This window comes from Sylvia atricapilla, chromosome 3 (genome assembly GCF_009819655.1).
Source record: "Sylvia atricapilla isolate bSylAtr1 chromosome 3, bSylAtr1.pri, whole genome shotgun sequence".
Classification (NCBI taxonomy): Eukaryota; Metazoa; Chordata; class Aves; order Passeriformes; family Sylviidae; genus Sylvia; species Sylvia atricapilla.
In genome coordinates this window covers 25,143,805-25,161,354 of record NC_089142.1, presented here as the reverse complement: position 1 = coordinate 25,161,354, position 17,550 = coordinate 25,143,805, and the positions used below count along the sequence as shown (strand labels likewise).

The window sequence follows — 17,550 nt, the reverse complement described above, 5'->3', positions numbered from 1 at the left end:
GCACCACCGGGTGCATATCCACGTGCAGGAGACAGCAAAGGTGACAGCCATGTATCATTCTACTGGTGACATGACCTTCCATTTGGTACCCTTAACCTTTTGACATCTGACTGAGTATTTTTGACTGAGTATTACCAACCTTCCTTAATAAAACAGACACCCAAGGGGCTGGCAGCCCTGTAACCACCTCGTGTCTTGCTATAGCGTGCTCTAATGCAACACTGATCAAACTGCTTCAGTTTGAAGGTGTTGGGATGCCCCCTTTTAACTACAGCAACATCTTCTGACAGAGATTTCGTCAGAACAAAAGATCTCATTCGAGTAAAGATTAATTAAAATCACTAAAGACAGAAGTATGTAGGTAAATGGTCGTAAATTAATCTTGTATGTTTTACCAGGAGCAGTAATTACTGGATTGCTGTGTATGGTGTCTTTGTTACTCAACCTCAGTTTCAGTAGGCACAAAAATTGAGAATGAAAGTGAGAAAAAAATGCACAGAAAATTATTCTCTCCCAGAACATAGATGACTTTTCATTGTGACTGAATCTTCATGTAAAGAGGAAAGAAGATTTCTTAAACATTTTCTGTAAAGTCTATTTGCATGTGGAGTTGTTTTCAAGACAAAATAAGCAAGAGCTGTTTAAATAATAGTGGTTAAACCCACAAAATGGCACTGATATTCTTTGGTATATGACTCTAAATCATAAAGGAAACTTATGAATCCACAGATTTTTATTGAACCTTAACATGTGTTCAAAAACTTTCTGTTGAGTATAAGCACTGTATTTCTTTGTATTTCCAGATAATTGTATGAGTCGTTCTGAAACCAGCAACAGAAACAACTAATGACAATCACAATATACCATCTACCAGACATTGTAGCAGACAGATGTGTGTTCCTTCAGAGCCAAGGAAAAGCTATACGTCTTGCTTTTTCAACAGGATATTACATATACAGGGAGTGTTTCCAGTTAAATCATAGTCTCAGTGATTTGTCTCACTGTAGCATTTTTAAATATATATATATAAATTAAAGGCTTTACTGGCACAGAGGAGAAGAGATAATAAAAAATGCATCCTGACTTTAAAACTTTGAAGGTACAGCTGAAATCAATTCACCTCATGAATGGCAGGATGTGCAAGAGCAATTTTGGTTACTGTTTTGAGAGGTAGTAATAACAGCAAGACTTAGCTAACTGTGAAAGAGAGAAAATAACTCCATAATCAGTTTACCATTATTAAATACCCATTGAAGAAGTAAATAAATTTTCCTCTTTAAAAAACAAGTTGAAATTGGATACACTACAGATATCACAGCATTTTGAATTCTTAATTGACAAGTGGAGGATTAAATGTATCCATAAAGCATTTTTTTAATTATTCAGATGCACTTAATGCATATCACTCTTCTAGTTTTATTTGAAGGAGCTGAATAGCAGAAACTTGCTAGATATCACGTAAATGTCACATAGACGGGAGGAGACTAAAATAGTGCACAGATCTGTAGAACAAACTACCCAATACAACCTTCACAAAGAATATAAGCAAGAATAAATTTGCTTTATCTGAGTAAGCTACAATACCTCCTCTACTAGCTACCCACATTTTCCTATTTCAGTAGAAAAGGAAAGACCTGATAGTATTGCAAAGTCATGATTGTGAGGAACTTTTTGTTTGTTTTTGGTTTTAACTACTGTAATAAAATACGACTGAACCAGCAGGCAAAAAATGTCTTTGAATGATCAGACCTGAAGCCTCCATGAAATATATTCATTATTAAAATTGCTATTTACTGCAATGAATGGGGAACTGATGCTGAAACCCTTCATAGCCTTTGAACCTCAGGAAGTCTGAAGCTTTTGAAGACACAGAGCTCTGTTTTCTAGCTGGTTTGTTGCAAGGTAAATGTTAGAACCTTAAAGGAGGTATCATTGGTATTTTGTGTACACAAAATTATATACAGCTCTTGATTTTGTGCTTTCAGAGGCCCCTGAGAAGGTAGTTAATCTTTGTTAAAGGTCTTGAGCATTAGTGGCTGATAGAGGCTGGTGACTATTGCAGAGTAGTTATTAACCTCATTGGGATGCAGTAACAAGATTTTCACAGTATCTGGTTCTTATAGTGAGTTCTTCTCAAAGAAAATGCATTATTAATAGGCAGAAACTCTACAAACTCAACCAAGTGCCATAGCATTTGAAGGCAGGAGATAGTGGCATCATCCAGTCCTCATGACAGGCAGGGAGAATTCCAACACCATATGCTTTCAGCTACAAAACGCCTACCTCTGAGTAAAAGTGCCCCATAAAATTAAAATTATCTTCCTGCAGCACTCAAAGTCATTTGCAAGTCTGCTTCTTTTAAACAAGCTCAGAAGCAAGATTAATGGAGTAATGACATTAACTCTGCTCCAAACTCACTTTATACTCTGACTTTTCCAGCATATTCTGAATTTCTGTGACTCTATGCAAACATATATTCACAGGACTCAAGTCAAAACTGTTTATCATCTTCCCTGTAGCAAACACTAGTTCTCTCTTGCTATAGCAGTGTTGTTCTTTTTGTGACATCTGGAGACTAGACAAAGTCAAACATCATTTTAAAAACAATGCAACGTTTAGCTTCACTTTTTGCTGTTTCCTCAACTACTTCATGTCACTTAGCCTGAAGAATTAAAATATATCCTAAAAAATACCTCAGAAAAATGATGCTTTCAAGTTGTATCACAAGATTTTGCTATTAGCCTTATTCTTGTTCTAATTACCAAAAGTGCACATAGCAGACAGACTGAGATCCTCCACAATGTCCAGAGGTGATCCTACAGAGAGGCACAACTCCCTTATACAGTGTGCTCACGTGATTTTTATCATTCCTTTGGTAATGAAGAATCAGTGATAAATCAATTAAAAGTGCTAAAGTTATTGGCAGACTAAAAAGTAAATACTGACAAATGCAGCAAATTGAGAAACTCTTTTTGGTATAAAACAAGAGGGATGGTTTAAAGGAAGTCTAACCAAGGGCTGAAAACTACAGCAGAGATAGCCAAGGGCAAAGTCATTCTATGAGTACAGCCCACAGGGATGTTAATTTTCACTCTTTTCAGAAATCAGTAAGGGATGTACACCAAAAATGTGCTGCACTGTTTTACAGAGAAATGAACTGTGCAAATGCAGACTTTTGAAATATGACATGTCTACATTTTTGTAGATATATATGTTTCTTGCTGTATTTTTCATTGTGGGAATGGTAGAATATCAATAACATAGATGTTTTTATTTTTTTGTACTGAGTTTGCATGAGAAGCTCACAATGTCTGAAAAAAAGCTATGAAAAGCTATAATTCAAGCTGTATTATCCAGTATTATTTTGTAGCTTTCCAAAGTGGTCTAAACAGAACAATACAGACCCAGGGATGGATTGTTATTTCTTTTTTCTGACTGACTCGAAAGGCTTGCAGTGGGAAGGAAATTGTGTTGTGAATAACACACCATCAAATGACTGTGGCGTACAATGGGCTCCATATATCACTAACAATATTTAAAACAAACAGATTTTATAGCATTATCAGCCCATCAGGAAGTGATTCACCCCCAGAAAGTCTTAATTTTTATTTTGAAAACCCTGCCAAAAGGGCTTTGTCTTTCTCTCCCATTGCAGCAGGCTCAGCTGCCTGCAATGTGTTACACAACGGTTTCACTTAAACCCAACAACCAAGCTTTGTTATCAGAGCTGTATTCAGAAACACTACTTCAGCCAAAAATTGAATGAAAAATCTATTTTCACCTGTTATACTGAGTAAATTTGCTTCTTCACTGGGGTAAGACTATTAGAGACACACACGGCTTAAACGTATTATTGATTTTTAGAAATTAAAGCCAGTTTCACATAGCTCGGGGCTTCAATGAGTCATAAAACTCCATCAACGGTTAGTTCAGACTTTTTTTTTGTCCCTGGAAGACAAGGATGGGTTCATGTGAACTGACAGGTGGAAATGTATTCAGTGTGAAAACTTCTAAAGGAATTTTTGAAGTATGACTTAGCAGAGAGAGTTTGATTTTAACTAACCTACAACCAGCTGAGTACAGAGACCAATTTGTAGAGAAATGAGGTCATTGCATTAGAGAAGTCTGAGATTCAAACCTGCAGATGTTCATGCTGAATGCTTAACTGAACCTCTGGAGTCCTCAAAAACGTGGGTTTGGGGTTTTTCTTATGCCATTTCCATCTCATAGTAATGCAGAAAATGCTCAGACCACAATCTCCAGTTCAATAATTTTTCATCTTTCTTGTTTCAGGATATCTAAAGATGCTATGGTGAAAATCTGATTTTAAATGAAAGAAAAAGAAGCTTACAGAAATAAAACCATACATTTCTTAAGAACAAGTATCTTTAATTTTTTCTTGGTGTTTATATCACGACTCAATACCTTCCTTTAGCAGATATTCCATTACATATAAGTATCTAAAAAAAGACATTAGTTTTCTCACAAAAATATGTATCAGATCTTGCTCAAACACAAACATGTTCAGATATAGAAAATATCTGTTCCTTAATACATTAGTAAGGATGTAAGTAAAGGCTTAAGTAAAAGCTATAAATATTACTACCAAAATAGTTATTACTCAGATAGAGGCAACTGATTCTCAGTGTCCCACTCTATATCAAGAAATTATGAAGTATTTTGAGAACAGTGAAATGCACAAAGCTATCCAGCAAAAAGCAAAGAAGAACCCCCAAAACATCTTCTTTCTAGAATTCTTTGTAGAGATTTGTCCCCATCACCAACAGTGCACCTGTCCAAGTCGTGAGCAGCCATGACTTTCTCCAGGAAATTGCTCTGGGAAATGCTGTTAAAGGCTCTACTAAAGTCTGGCTAGGCAACATCCATAGTCTTTCCCTCATTCACTAAGCAGGTCATCTTGTCATAGAAGGAGATCAAGTGAGTAAAGAAGGGCCTGTCTTTCATTAAGTCATGCTGGCTGTCCCTGATCCCCTGGTTGTCCTGTACACACCACATGACACTCAGAATGATCCTTCCCCAGCACCAAGGTCAGGGTGGCAGGTCTGTAGTTTCTTTGGATGGTTCTTCCAACCCACCTTTTGGATGGGTGTCACACTGTCTATCCTCCAGTCACTTGGAACCCCCCAGTTAACCAAGATTGCTGGAAAGTGGCTGAGAACTTCTGTCACCCTCCTCAGTGCCTTTCAGTGGATCCCATCCAGCCCCGCAGATTTCTGTGTGTTTACGTGGTGTAGCAGGTCACTGACCATTTCCACTTAGATCATGGGGGCTTCCTTCTGCTCCCCACCCCTGTCTTCCAGCTCAGAGGCCTGGTATCCAGCTCTTACTATTAAAGACTAAGGCAAAGAAGGAATTAAGTATCCCAGCCTTTGTCTCATCCTTTGTCACTGTGTTTCCCCCCACATTCAGTCAAAGACAGAGATACTCCTTAGTGCTCCTTCTGTTGCTGATGTATTTATTATTTATTAACATGGCATTATTTATTGTTTTTTACTGCAGTGGCCAGACTAGGTTCTAGTTGGGCTTTGACCCTTCTATTTTTCTTCCTGCATAACCTCATGACAACCTTGTGGTCCTCCTGGGTTTCCTGCCTTTTCTTCCATAGATCACAGATTCTCTTTCTCTCCCCGAGTTCCAGCCAAAGCTGTTTTCTACCCAACCTTAATGTTCAGCATTCAGCTGTTCAGCATGTTTAAACCCTAATGCATAATACTTCTACCTTTCAAATAGAGACCATTCACCAGACCCTAAGAATTGAGTTTTTTCTTTCCCTTATTATACTTCAACAATGCATATAAACAATGGATCTAAGATCATCTATAAATTGGCTCTCATGGGACAGCAGGTTTTTTGTTTTCAAAAACTCTCCACTCATACGAGCGATTTGCACACCAGTGTAAATCACTGCCTTCTCAGCAGTACATTCCTCTAAACTAATATTAATGTCAAATTTATACTCATAAAAGCATGCAGACTGAAAAGAGAAGTGACAGGCATTGATTTAATTTCTTGTCATGCATATATTTGCATAGTATTTACAGATTAATAAATGAGACATACCTTGTGTAAATCAATAGCTACCCTGCCTGTATAGTGTAAACCTCATTATTCATGGTCTTATACTATGTTGAATGAAACATTAAAGATACAAGTAAAACTACTATGGATTGCTTTGAAGGACATAGGGAAGGTCATTGACTTAGAAAGATAGAACAGGGATGTACATGATTTCACAAATTTCACTCTGACCTTTCCTTGTCCCTTGATATTTTTTTATCTATTTCTCACTCTGTCAAACACAGCTGAAAGCATCTCAAAGGGTCATAGCAAGAGGTTACCAGTTAATGTTTGCAAATGTCTGAGAAAAAGAATAATATTTTACAGGCATGGATGCCTTCTAGTTTACAGCATCATTAGCCTATTCCCTAACCTTGTAAGTCCATATGAAGTGATTACTTCATTTAAAAGGAAGGAGGCTACATGACGAATAGTATTTGCAACCTATCTCCCCATGGAATTTTATCACCATACATCGATATCATGAAAAATTTGTGATTACTGTTACAGATTAAGAAAACATAATTTTATCCTCTTTCTACTCCCTTTACAGAAAAAAGACTGTGGAAGTGGAAACGTCTAGAAGTCCCGTAAGTTCATTTCTGCAAAGCACATTGGGTACAAGTAGAGTAAGGAGACAGGGAGAAGGAAGACTTATGATACACTCCATAAAACAGAACAACAGCTTTGTCACAGGGGAGCACTGCCAGTAACAAGAAGTTTGGTCAGTCTGGTGGTCATGTTGGAATGACTGCTCATGGACACCTGTGTAATATAATGGACATTGGGGTAAGGTTTTCCCAGCTAACACATAGGACAGAAATGACAGCATTCACTGTGACAACACTCAGCTCCTAGGCTGCTTGACAATGCAGAAGAAACAAAAGTTTGGGATTGGAATAAGTTCTGTGACAGGGAGGAGGTGCTCCATGTGCCAGAGCTGAGATTCCCCTGCAGCCCGTGGGGCAGCCCATGGTGAGGCAGCTGTGCCCCTGCAGCCTATGGAGGGCCAGGGGATGCAGAGATCCACCTGCAGCTCATGGAGAAGGCCTATGCTGGAGCAGGTGAATGCCTGAAAAAAGGCTGTTAACCTGTGGGATGTCCATGCTGGAGCAGGTCTCCTGCTAGGGTTTGTGACTCCATATGGGGCCGTCATTGGAGCAGCCTATCCTTGAAGGACTGCGCCCAATGGAAGAGCAGCCCACTCAGCAGCATTTGTGGAGAACTGTCCTTTGTAGGATGGACTCACATTGGAGAAGTTCATGGAGGACTATGTCCCATGGGTGGCACCCCACAATGGAGCACGGGAAGGACTCCTACCCTGAGCAGCAGCAGAAAAAGCCTGTGATGAACTGGTGTTATAACCCCTATTCCCTGTCTCTCTGCACCACTGGGGGTGGAGTTAGAGCTGGGAAGGAGGGAGGGGGGAAGATTCTTTTTTAGATCTGTTCTTACTTCTCACTATCAGGCTCTGATTTTTTTTACTAATACATTCAATTAATATATCTGATTCTAGTTTGTTTTGTCCATGACAGTATTTGGTGAGTGATCTCTCTCTGTCCTTATCCCAGCACATGAACCCTCCAGTATATTTTCTCTCCCCAGTCCAGGCATACAGCAAGGGCCAACCCACTACAGGAATATCATCATGCCATAACACAGAGTATGCCACTAATCTGCTGACACAGTTCAGGGCCCAAATTCTATATATATATATTATGTTTGAACTTTTCTGGTTTTCAAATCTTCAGTAAAACCAGAAGAAGCCAGTCTGCTGTACCAGGGCAAATTCCTTTAACATGGTATTGATCAAACTCGCATTATTTCCAAGCAGTGAAATGTTATCACATTGAACCTGGAACCAATTTCGATTTTCCGTAACTGAATAAAGCCAAAGTTGGAGAATCAGTGATGTTGAATTTCAGTAAAAAAAGACAACCAGGAGAGATCATGGAATTTTTCAGGAACTTGTCTTTCACCTGAAATTGTAAGTTGGGAAGCAGAAGAAGGATACTGAAGGGCTAGGCTGTTCTTCTGCCAGGAAGAATACAATAGAAACTGTGAGCCCTCATTGCTCAAGCCAAGCACAGAAAGCTGATGCTATGAATTTATGAAGATAAAACGTAACCAGAAAAATCCTTACCATGCCCTGCCTGATCCTATAAATCTTGGTCCATTGCACCACAAGATCTAATATTCTATAGCTGACAGCACTATTGGTCCTTCATAATAATAAAGAAAATAAATCCTCAACGAAAAAAATAAAGCTCACATAAAAGCATGGTTTAAATTTTGGGTTACTTCTCAAACACCTTTTGCTCAACCTGACTGATCTTAGCCTGATCAAATGGAAAACAAATCACCACAGAAATAACACAGCTGTCTCTCTGGGTTCTCAGATTCTTTGGAGGGTTGGAGAGGGCACTCAAAATTTAAAGTGTTGTTTTCTGGTTCTCTTTTACCTCCTTCTCAATATATATATTTTAAAAAAGAACAGAAAAGGGGGTAAAGCCCTTCAAACTTGGAAGAGAAAAACTTCCAACTTTCTTAGCAAAATGAAGAAGTTAAAAGAAGGTTAAAGAATAGTAATGGTAGCAGATGCAGGAAAATTCAAACACAGTGGTTTCTAAAATGGCTTAAATATAAACTTATAAGCCTGTCCAGTTCTTAGTATTCTGTTCTCAAATATGATTCTGAGGACATGAGAAGGGGAATAAATGAAATAAGAGAGATCAGAGGTCTTCTGCCATCATCTATCCAGAAGATAAACAATGGTGAAATGGATGAAAGGATGAATGGAGCAAGAGGTGGGCTGTCTGGTTGTCATAAGCGTTGATGGCTGTGCAAATGTAGGAGATTGAGCAAGGGATGGGAAAAAACAGGATGACAAGACTTCACCCCTTGTTCCTACCACATTTGTCACGTGGAGTGAATGAAAATGGCAAAATAAAATGGAAAATCTCTCCTTTGGGAGAAATATTAGACTGTACATTGACGAAAACCCAATAAAGGTACTCGAAACTAACTTCTAGAAAAGAAGGGGCTGAGAGGGCAATAGTCAGGATTTCAAGTGCCAAACTAAAAGTCAGAACCTAGACACCTGAAGGAATAAAAACCTTTTTTTTTTCCTGAAGTCACTGCAGCCTACACGTATGCACAGACACATTTGCAGGAACCCACCACTGCTAAAATAAAATACAGTCCAGCAGAGACAACTTGTCAGACTGATTCTGTTCCAGGTGAGGCACATGAGTCTGTTGGAGAGGACAAAAAACAAGAATTCTTTTTATCTCATGATCCTAATGACTATTTTTGTTATTGTTCTTCAGCAACAGCAACAAAACCACTGGAAAGCTGTACTGAACAGCAAACTAAAACATGCCTACAGCAAGAGGCAGCTTTTTAAACTTCCATCTCACTAGTGCTTGTCTACATGAATAATGTCACCATGTCACTGCTTTTCCTGCATTCTATTACAGAATATTCTTCCCCTAGTTTTATTATGCTATTCTATTTCAACTTGATGAATTATCTATATTTTTTGAGAAGTATTCCCTCTAGGGGTGGACATACTTAGTTTAGAAAGTTTTCAGGAGAAAAAAAAGAGAAGAAACATAGGAACTTCCATATCTCCACTTTTTTAAAGCTACTCCTGGGACTAGGACATAATTATCTACACTCTGCAATTGCAGTGCCAGCCAACTCTTGCCAAATTATGAAAATCAGTGGCACGAAGAAGTGATGTTCAAGCAAGTCTAGACAGAAGGATAAAGGATTCTGTTAGCAAAGAGCAAGAATGGAAAGCTGAAGTCACAAGGTGGGGGCCCAGATAAATAGTTTCTCTGGCACTGAGTTGGTTTTTCTACTCATTTCTCCACGGTTCCAAACCCACTTATGCACTCTGCCAAAGACAAAAGGCTCAACAACCTTTCTTTGAAAGCGGAACAAAATAAGAAAATAGCTATTCCCACAACATTTAGCAGGAGAGTAGGTGGGTATGCTCTGAATTATGTATTAAAACAAATTTAATTTCTGATAGACACCAATTCCAGGTTAAAATATGTGACTCTATGGATATAGTTTTCACTTTGTCTTCAACTTCAACATGAGAAATAAAAGGAAATAAAGTATGCAATGCCATCTTCTAATTCTGGATATAGTTATGAATGGATTTTATTAAATTTCTGTAATTCCAGCAGAATTTAACAATAAGATATCTTTTCCCTTCTACAGTGCTAAGGACCCCCCACTACCAAGCATGAATGATTTGGCTTGTCTGCTACACTTAGAGCAGTCTATACTTCCATGTGAATATATTAACTCATTCCCATGGTGTCAGCCTAGAATAGAAATTCAGTGCTGAACATGTAACCTGCTCGGCTGGGTTGATGCAGATTCGCTTTTATGCTCAGAGATCTGTTTTGTCACCATAGTAATTCTGGACAAGGAGATCTTACAGACTTTTTTTTTTTTCCCCTTGAAAACAAAACAACGGGGGAAAAAAAACCAAAAAGGTCATTTTGGGAACATAAGTTCCATCAGCTGAACTAAGTTTCAAATAAACTTGTAACTCATGATATGTGTTCCTCTACTGTGAAAATCTTTATAGGACTAAACAGTTGTTGAGGAAATGTAAGCCAGCATTGCCATGTAGGACGATAGTGGTACGAAGCCTCCTACTTAGCCTTTCTTCATACTTGGTTGTTTTATTTCTCTTGACAACTAATTGGATTTTAAGAATTGTAAACACTTAAAGAGTGCTTATTTGTTTTGAATTAGGAAATGTCTTCTTATGCATTCAGTTAGAATGTAAAACATTTTGAAAAAATCTTCACAATTAAGCATTTATCACAAAAATTTTATGTACTTAGTGCTATTTTCTTTCTTTTCCTTTTTGAGCATATGGCTCATTGCTGTTTTGTTTTGTAAAGGAAATGATCTACCTAGAAAGCCTGGTAAGCTTTCCATTGCTAAGGGAAAGGAAAGCCTTTAAGCCAAGGCTTAAATTGCACACTGCAACAACTGTTCTTACTGAAGACACATTATGGCAAGTTCTAGACTTGTAGTCTAGCTATAATTTTGTCTCATCACTTGTTTAAAGACATTTCTCTCATAGGGAAATTTCACTGTTCTGGTTGGCCATGGATTTGGGACTCATTGGCCTATTTCTGAAGTGGCTATATATTCTTGTTTCCCAGCTGCTACTTGGCTACAATAAAAGAAGAAAAACACCAGTTCTCTAGTGACTTTTCCTTAAAAAACAGCAAAGAGCATCGAGGTTCACTCTCACCTCATTGAGAAAAGTTGCTTACATACTCAAGCTTGTGTATTTCTTCTTTCAAAATCTAGGTACAAATCAGTTGTATGACATTACAATGGACACAAAGAGGTCCACAGTGGGGGAAAACACTTCCTCTTCAGGAATCATGTCTTCAATTTTCACTGCCCAGCACATGCAAAGAGAGTAAAACAAAAAGAGAAAGCAGTTAGACAGATTTTAAAAAGCATGTTTATGACAAGGATCACATCTGTTTCCTGAACATGTAATACTCACTGGTTTCTTTGCATGGAGGGGAGGAGAAACATTTTGGAAGAGGTTCATACGTCAGCATCAGAATCCATTATCACATTTCCTTGAGTTTTCACACACATTCTCTCAGGATGACAAATTATTACACCATCTTATGGGCTTAGCTTTTGTTGCATTAAAATGGTTATCATATTTTTAGCTGAGAGTTTTGTTACATATAATCTTAAACTTCACATCTAAGTTTCACAGAAGGGAAAAAGAAAGTCTGAAGGTGTCTTGCAAGTAGTTTTGTTTATTTATTTTTTTTTTTGCAACTGGATGTCTTGTTACAGATAAGAAATCAAATTTTGGTTTACCTAAGACTGGAATGAGTCTGTTCTTAGGCTCTTCAGGCTACCCACTTCTGTACTGACAGTCTTTACATTTACACCATTCTGTTCAAAGGAAAGATATTTAGTCTTGCAACTACTTGGAAATTATCTTGAAATATCACTATACATAGAGCTACTTTTTTAATTACAAGTAACCAAAAGAAAAAATATTGATGGTGGAGAAGCCTAGAGGTAGAGCATTTTCATAGACTGTTAGGCACTCGAATTGGCAACTGTAGACTTCCTCAAGGAGACTGTCTATTCTCTAAGGCTGCCTTTATTCACTTGGAGATAGTAGGGGAAATCAGAAGGAACTTTAAAGACTGAAAGTAAAGGAGGAGGATCCAGCCCCTATATAAGGAAGGCTCCACACCTTTAAAATCCACTTGAAATAGCCTGATTCTGATGGCCTCCAGACATTGCATAACCCTATTTTTTTCAGAACTTTGTACATATTAGGATGTAAAAATGCTCAAATGAAAGATTTTTCAGCAGAAGTGACTTTCAGTCCTGCACTTATAAGTTCTCTATTATGTCAGAATTTCAGACAATATAATGAACTGCAGCTTTAAAAACAAATGTACAAAGTTAAAGTTACATTTATATTTCAAGTAATGACCATCTCACTAAAATCTGGATAATGGTCAGGTAATGACTATTTCAAAATACTGCATTGAAAGAGCAGAAATTGAAAAATCCAGTTGTATTTACAGATTCTTAAAAGACTTTTTTTAAGTGTTATCATCATAGAAACACATTTCACAAAGAAAAAGATGCAAAAATAAATTGCTTTATATACAGGGCACTTTTCTGCAGTCTGATTTCTCAACAGGTTCTTGGCCAAAAGAAACTAGAGGCACTAACATTATAAATTTCATGAGAACCATTAAAAAGTAGTTCCAATTAATAAAGGTGGTAGGCCAAGCTAATTTAGAATCTTTCTATCTTGTAGAGGTCCCTGAATAGCATTCAAGAATGTGGCACAATTTTAAAGGAGCTAAGGTATTACTGCCTTGCATAACCAAATCTCTCCCTCCCGACCCTATATTCAGTAGCAACATCTGTTCTCTTTTGACCCGTGATAAGGTAATAATCTCAAGGTGGCCTGTGCTGGATTAAATGATCCCAGTTTTCTAGAAAGGCAATTTTTCTCAAGAAACAACGCTGCACAGTTAAAACACACAGAGCATATAAACGAAAGCTAATTGGGCACATAATGATTCTTGATTCATGAGGTTAAGTATTGAAAAACATGGAGATAAACAAATCCCATACACCAGACCATGGTACAAGCCAAGTCGTAACTGATGTAACACACTGCCCAGGTTTTCTTCAGAGAGAAACAAATTTCTGGGAGTGAAGCAAAGCAAATAAGGTAATACTCTAACTGAAACAACAGTCATTGTATTAATTTGAAAAAAGTGCTATGTCAGAGAAGTCCTTCTAATCCTGTAAGAATTTATTTTAGGACTATTTCACAGCTAGAAACCGCAGAGGTTTCTGTCTGTAGCTGTATTTCCAAAACCAGATATTCTGAATGCCGGATCTCAGTGTCATGCTAATAAGTCAGGGTCTCAGAGTTTTGCAGAGTTTTGTCTGTCAGTAGATGTTTACCTGCAATATTTAAATCTTTATACACTACCCAAACAGTCAAAAAAGTAATCTGTTTTATAATATTGCCTTACTTTTCCATGATGTTTGCATTTTCCCTTTCTTCTGCCATAGTTACTCTTTTGATTTGAAAATGAAAGCTGTTCTTTAAATACAGAAAATTTCTGCTGCTTCCTACTAATATAAACTTAGATTCCCATTCATTTTATTTAGAAAGTATAGTTGGTATCCATTTTTTAAACATTCAGGGATCTAAAACCTGCTCTCAGAGATTAAGACAAATGATCATAGAAATCTCATTTTGCCTATCTTTTATCTAGGATTGAATTCTCTTGTTCAGTTTGAAAAAGAAAACTTTTTTATGCCATTAATGAATTTTCTTTCAAACAGTAATTTTCACAACAATCAAACCCAAGGATTTTGTAGTAGCGAGACAAAATAATTGCTTGAATCATTCTAGGATTAAAATAATATTTTATTACACACCTGCAAGTGATGCTTATGAAAAGCTCACTGACCTTGAAAATTTAAGCAAAGCTGGGAATCCTTTCTGGACCCCTAAGATAGATTTTTAAAGGCTATAGAATGAGTATTTCATACTTCAGTAATAAAAGACTGCTCGTGTATGTCACCTTCCCTTCTCTGCAGAGTATTTATGCAACTTGACATAGGGTGACGTAAGCACTGTATTCTGGAAATGTGGGTATGTGTGCTACTACTGAAATGTGAAAAAAATCCAAACAACCCTTGGCTTGTAGCTGTAAGCAGGCATTTCACATAACATGGCAGGAGATGCTGTCTTTGCTACAAAATACAGAAAATAAAAGAAAAGTAAATCAGTAAGGTTGTCATCCAAAATAGCATTTGTATGCCTGAAATGCCATAAGCCTGTCAAATTTTCTGACTAGAATCTTGCACACAGATGCCCACTTCTTTTGCTGCTTAGAAACTCCGTCATTCTGGCTGAACAGGCTATTAAATGAAGCCTACCTTTTGCAGGGACAGAATTTCTCCCAAAGTGAATATCCTTGAATCCAAGCCCAAAATGCCTGATCTAGCAAGTATCCAGTGATTTTATCCTCCATTTTGCTGCAGAATGGCTATTAAAACAGGCAAACAATGAAAGAAAAGGAGTGGTGCCTTCCCCTCCTTTTGCTGCAGCTCCATAATTGGAATAGCTCCCAAAAGCAGAGAGAAGAGACACCCCCTGACAGTTGCCAGTCTAAAGGGGTAATAATCATTGCTCCTCTCCCTTTCAGAGAAGCTGTATGTGCCTCTATTATATATATATATATATATAAGTAACCTTACACAAAACTAAAGGCATTTTTCATGTCTCATTTGCAACAAAACGCAAAGAACTGGGAAAAAATATGGAGAGCAAGAAAGGGGAATTTTGATTCTGGAGGGCATATGGGGAACAGGATTCTGATTCCAACCCCTGCTCACAGAACTACTCATCCTGGCATGAAAAAACAGGAATAATCCTGCTGGAGATGACTGAAGATGTTTTTCTCAAAAGTGAATTGGGGCTCTACAGAGCTTGTCCAATGCTAAGATGGTCAGTCTTGCAATATTAGGTTTAATGAGGACCTTTGGCAAATTATTTGATATCATATCCCTTTTTAACCTTAGACATGGTAACTACAGATAGCAGACACAGTCAAAAATCATAAAAATGAAGGTCTGGAAAGTGACTAAGCCTGGTGAGATATTTTGAAGCATTCCTAGTCCATCTCTTGCATTTTCTTCAGCTCCTCTTCAAAATCACTGATGCCATCAGATCCTTAAAGCAGCTTCTTCGAGATTTTCAGAATTTTAACAATGAGAAAGAATTTTTGATTTAAACTTTCCAGCCATCTTTCCTTCAAATTAAATAGCTTTCTTTTTTCTTCTCCCCACTATGTGGAATAGTCTTTATAAAACCCATTAGAATGCCAAAATATTCTCCAGTCCCTCCTTTGTCATTCAGACTTTCAAAATAACAGCTGCAGTTCTTTCAACCTTTTTTTTTCATTTTGCTTCGGTTTCAAAAATTTCTCATAGGTATTAATGATTTTTTCTGGATGCTATCCAATTTGTTTGCATCTTTTCTCAGGTTCAGTACAGTATAGAACACGTTTCTCCAGATAACCTCGCTGCCATTGAGTGAGGTTCAGTAGTTACCCTCCTTGTCTGACATAATCTCTTCCTTAAAACAACAATTCTGGAATGAGATTAGGTTCCTGGCAACAAAATCATTTCTCAGCCTGTTTTATATGCCTCTGGTATTATAATCCCCTGCCTTTATCAGAAGTGCTCTTGTCTATTTATTTCCACCTTTCCGTGTTTGTGTTTGATACTTCCCTCTGGGGAACGGAACATTTTGTTCAGGCTCATTTCCATATGGTAGATATCAGAGCACTTCCTCAAACCATAAGCTCAAATGAAAGATTATGGAGCCACTGTTTTAGTCTGTTTTCCTTATAATAATTTGGGTGAAGATTACATACATTTCTGTGATTTCTTGTATGCTCTTGTCATTGTCAAGATTGAATTGTTGCCCTATTTTCTTACTCCCATTGTACTTTTTACCCACAGACAGCCACATTTTTATTCTCTCAATTTTTCCCTGTTTTTTCTTAATTCTTATTCTCTTTTACTTGGAAGAAATTGTAGAAATATTAATATTTTTTTCTTTCCTTGTAATATAAAGGTCATTCTTGATAACATGAAAGTATTCCAAAATATACCTGCTAAGAAAGAAAACAAATATTTGCACCAAAAATTGAAAGATAATCAAATATGGACTCAAGCCTGATCAAATGATCATTTAACTAAAATAAGAGACTTTGTGGGTTAATTCATGTCACAGGACTACTTAATATAATGTAGATATTACCTTGTCATCAAGGAAAATGTCAAGGAGGATATGTTGCCTCTCTGGGTCACCAACAAACCTAGTTGACCTGTTGAAAAATGTGCTTCAAAGGGGAAAAGACCACTGATGTTGTAACAGTGGAGGTTTTCACACAGAGCCAAACCTGCAGATAATTTCTTTTGAAAATGTACATTTTGATTATTCTTTAGACAAATGTCTGAAAATAAATAGCACAAAAAACCATCAGGAGTTTCTAATCAGCATGGAAGAAGTTATTGCAATACCAAGGGGAAGGGCATCTGAGGGGAAAAAAGCCAAGAGTGAAATGACATGTTTAGAAGAAAGGAGAATGGACAAATTTTAAAAAAACAGTATTTAGGAAGACAGATTTCAACATATTAAAAAAAATTCAAGATTTAATCTCCTCTTCCAAGGAGGAAACCTGTTAAAGGGACTGAGTTCCTCAAAGAAAATCTTGATGGTTAATACACAAAGAATTCTACCACAGACAAAAGAAAAGAAGTACAGCCAAGGGATTGAAATGACTAAGCCATGGGAACTTTGTAGATTTCACTGCGAGGAGGATGTATACAGATATGGTGAGAAGCTCAGCTCAGACAAGACAAAAATCAAAATTTTAGCATAAGAAGAGAGAAAAAAGTAAAATGGAAACTGGAAAGGAACTGGCAAAGAAGAACAGAGAACTGAAATCTTTATATTCCTCATGTTTGCATTAGAAAATTTTCCACACCTGGAAGTTTTCTATACCTGTCTTACTCTTCCTTTCTGCATTTTTGTGTGTTTTTCCTGTCCTCTAATCCCAACATGAAGAACAGGGCTTTGCATTAGTCTGTCGCAGATGTAAAAACCTTCAGGACAGTCTCCTTTGGTCTTCTCTTCTACTGCTTAATTACATTATCTTTTTGCAGTTTCTCCATGGGATCTCAGCCTCATTCAGCACAGCACTTGTTATTCAGTATTTGTTTTCAACCTTCTTGTTCAGATTGTGATTCAGATTTTTTTATTCTTTTTGTATTAAACATATATACAAAGGTTTGGCCCAGATCACAAAATTTTTTGTTTCCTTCTAGATTTTTCCT

The 17,550-nt window shown here is 37.2% G+C and overlaps 1 long non-coding RNA gene across 1 annotated transcript in view; it reads right to left on the bottom strand.

Annotated features, from left to right (window-relative positions):
- LOC136358381 (uncharacterized) overlaps window positions 1–17,311 on the bottom strand; it is a 59,877-nt gene extending 42,566 nt beyond the window's left edge. The window contains exons 1-3 of the long non-coding RNA XR_010743073.1: window positions 17,219–17,311; window positions 14,223–14,394; window positions 11,369–11,520 (exon numbers count right to left, since the gene is read on the bottom strand). This is a non-coding gene — a long non-coding RNA (uncharacterized lncRNA). The remainder of the gene's footprint in view (window positions 1–11,368; window positions 11,521–14,222; window positions 14,395–17,218) is intronic.
- Window positions 17,312–17,550: the final 239 nt, after the last annotated feature.